Here is a 3,683-nt window from a genome sequence, read left to right as displayed (position 1 = left end):
TCCTTTGTTAATCCTCAGTTAACATTTGTATCGTTAATGTCTTATACATCAATACATTTTTTGTAAAAAAATATTTCAATAACGTAATCAAAATCTTGCAACTGAAAGTAGTCAGTTGATGGAATAAATCCTTGTCTTATATTTAAAATGAACGTCATGTCACCGCTACGCATAACTAGAGATCATTTTGTTTTATGGATTTTATTAGAAAAATGTTTTCTTGGATCCAAACTCGTTCATGACGAAAATATGTCAAACAATTTACAACATATTTGAATGAAATATATTTGAAGATGTCGTCAGGGAATGGTAATCTGATGAATGAATAAATGAACGAATGAATGAATGAATGAGTGAATGAATGAATGAATGAATTAGTAGAGGTATGATTTTCTAAGTGGTCAATTGAAATATATATTTTAAAAAACAACTTTTATACACATAGTTATTGGAACTCTATGTTTAGGGTCAATTCCTAAATTCTTTCTTAACTTTATTTCATGATGACAAATCAGGGAGCAGGCACTGATGTGAGACGGAGATCTGAAAAAAAAATGTGTTTATGAAACAGTGCCAGACAAAGCAGAGAAAAAAAAAGAAAAGAAAATACCTACAAGAAAAAATACTATCTCAAATAATCAGTATGCCTCAACTATCTAATTATATTGGCAATAGGATTCAAAAGTCTGATGTCACGTCCAGCAACCAGCAGCTTGGTTCTAAACAAAGAAAATCTGTCCTTTTTATTCTTCATGCTGGCTTGAACTTTTTCACATGTCAGTGATCAGAATGTATAAAAGTCAAATCATGATCAGATTTATAACGTTTTTCTCCGATGGATACACTTTTATGTTCGTTTGAGAAGTCATTCATAAGGGCGGTGTTGGAGATAATGGCGTTCGCCATTGTTCCGATAGTTTAGAACCAGTTACTGTGCGTCATTACGAGGGAAGTGACATCACGACTGTTGAATCCTATTACCTAAAAAATGAATCTTTGAATTGAAATTTGAATCTAATCTGTAGTGACAGTAGACACGGGCTGATTAATTTGGATTGTATTTTTCTTCCTACTTTTTCCGGCACTGTTCCATTCACACTTTTTCAGATCTTAAATTGTTTTATGATGGTTCCTATGTTTCCAATTTAAATATGTATGTATTAATTGAATTGCTATCGTGGCTTTTGTCCAATGGTTTATTATCTCATTTTTTCCTTAGATTTACTTTGTGATTAAGCTGCTTCTCTGGGCTCTGAATATTGTTTAGTTGTATATATAAATGATCGTTTGCGCTTTATTTTGATTTATTTTGTATTCTATCTTGCCATATTTTGTTTGTAAATTCGTTGTAATCTTGGCCAATGATGACAGTCGTTGAAGCCCGCTGGGGGAAAAAAAGACACTTGTCATTCTGTTTCGGTTTTGTGAAAACCCAAATTTTTTTTGGTTACCTAGTCTTTATTGGTTTGGGTTTTGATTTTTCCACCTCCAGATGTCCTTTTTAAAGTAAATTCATATATCATATTAAGCTTTTAACAAATGAACGATATGCTAAGGGACATAACTCATAAAATTTGATTTTGTGACAAGTGCTCTTTTTTCCCCTTGGTGGTTTTTAGTTTTGTTTTGGTTGAAATGAATAGACCTTCTTAGGTCTCCAATGGTTTTTTTTTTTTCATTCCTTATATTTTTTTCTGCCTCAAGAAGTATTCTAATGTTTTTCACCGTGTCTAGATTGGTGTAGTACCAATTGACCTTTTTAAAAGTTTAAACCCCAGAAGCTTAAGTACACCTACAAGACATTTTTGGTAGCTCTGCAATAAGTTACTCTGACCGTGGCATAATTCCCTAACTGGGGAAAAAGGTGGTTGTGATTTTTTATTTTCAGCTTTGAATATTACTATTTTGATTTTGTCCACGGGTAACAAAATCCTATTGTACATTTCTACACTTTTATCGTATATATTTCGACATTTTTTTGTTTTGTTTTGTTCCGTACAATTTTTATTTTATATGAATTTATATCCTGATGCTGTGATGTACATAATGTTATATATATATATATATATATATATATATATATATATATATATATATATATATATATATATATATATATGCCAGTTAATTCTGATTTTAACTTGTCTTTTTGAATTTATTATTTGCTTTTCTCGTAAAGCGCTTTGAGCACGATTAATGGATATTGCTCTCTTCAAATGCTCAAGTTCTTTTGGGTTTTTTTTGTTTTGTTTTTTTGTTTTTCTTGCTTTGGCTTGTTTTGATAAGACCCACGACCACTTTTAAATTTGTTTTTCTTGTTTAGGGATAATCGTCATAATAGTTGGAACATTTGTCAGGTTATAATTGCACACAGTAGCTGGGTGGGGTTCCTGACCTCCCATAGTGGGCAGGGAGGTACTTACTGTGTCTTCTATCCCCCTATATCTGTTTTTCAACATGCTTTCTGTCTTTGTCTTGGAATGAGATTACTTATTTTCGTCCTGATCTTGACCGGAGTCCTTGGCTGGGAGGGAAACAGTCGAATGTATAGTTATAGTTTTGGGAGATGATATTTTTTTCATTGTAAATCATATCTCTCTGTTATGTTTTGTATCTATATTTTTTTTTACATATGATTTGTAAACATTTGAATGTATTCCTTTTAGTGTGGACCTGTGCTTGTGTCAGGATGAAACCATGCACAATGATAGTTTGCTCTTGGAATCTACATCTGTTTCCTTTTTGTACCATTTCCCATTTGTCTTACTTGCTCTTGGGTGCTTTAATTGTAATTCTAGAACTTTTTAATATCCCATTTCCTTCCTTTTTACAGGCGTTGATACGACCTTAATGTGTTGCAAGCGCCGTAAAACCCTTAAAAACTAAACAAAGCAATTCATTATGAGTGTAATACATATTTACTTTTAAAAAAGGGGTCCTGCAATATTGACATACATAGACGCTGTTTGTTTTTTTTGTGTGTTTTTTTTAAATTGCAATATATTTTTATTTTTATTTATTTATTTATTTTTTTTTAAAGATCCCCCCTCCCCAAACTTCTCCTATTATGTGACATATTTGAAAATTAATTTAAAAAAAAAAAAACTTCAGTAGACGAGTTTCTTGAATTAAAAAAAAAAATATTTTGATGCATGTTTCAGTTTAAAGTTTGTTTAAAAATATCCCTTTGAAAGAGGGTTAAAAAAAAAACTCCCCCAAAAATAAACCCCAACAGAACTAGTCAATACTTTGCATTTCTTTTTCTTTTTTTTTTTGGCCTTGGCTTTTAAAAAAAAGTCCAATAGATTTGATTTCCCTTCCCCTCATGTTTTCATAATTTTTGCTCAATGAAATTTCCCACCATAATAATTGTAGACCGTGACTTGCAGCGAATATCTCGTTTTGTTTCAGGATAACGTGTTTTTCCTTAGTATTTCTGTTCGACATTTTCTTTCGTGCCGTTATAGATATATATACACAATATATTGTGTGTTATTTATTTATTTATTTTTGTTTATCTTGCTCCAATATCACTTTGAATGAGACATGCTTCATGCATTCCAATTGTGTAGAAATTTCCAATCGTTTGTAAAAAAAAAAAAAGCTTTTTTTTCTCTGACAATGTTTGTTAGTGCAATGGTTTATTTATTTTTTTCTTTTTTTTTTCCTTCTTACTCTCTTTT

The 3,683-nt window shown here is 31.0% G+C and overlaps 1 protein-coding gene across 1 annotated transcript in view; it reads left to right on the top strand.

Moving 5' to 3' along the window:
* LOC144962677 (pikachurin-like) overlaps window positions 1-607 on the top strand; it is a 142,479-nt gene extending 141,872 nt beyond the window's left edge. Inside the window, 1 exon segment of the mRNA XM_078895809.1 lies at window positions 1-607. This exon segment is cut by the window's left edge and continues 1,338 nt beyond it. The gene's annotated coding sequence lies outside the window, so the exon portion shown is untranslated.
* The last annotated feature ends 3,076 nt before the right edge of the window (window positions 608-3,683 follow it).

This window comes from Berghia stephanieae, chromosome 1 (assembly GCF_034508935.2).
Source record: "Berghia stephanieae isolate SIO BIC M18660-M18661 chromosome 1, UCSD_Bste_1.3, whole genome shotgun sequence".
Taxonomy (NCBI): domain Eukaryota; kingdom Metazoa; phylum Mollusca; class Gastropoda; order Nudibranchia; family Aeolidiidae; genus Berghia; species Berghia stephanieae.
Note: the sequence above shows the minus strand (reverse complement) of the source record. Positions and strands in the feature narration are given on the sequence as shown.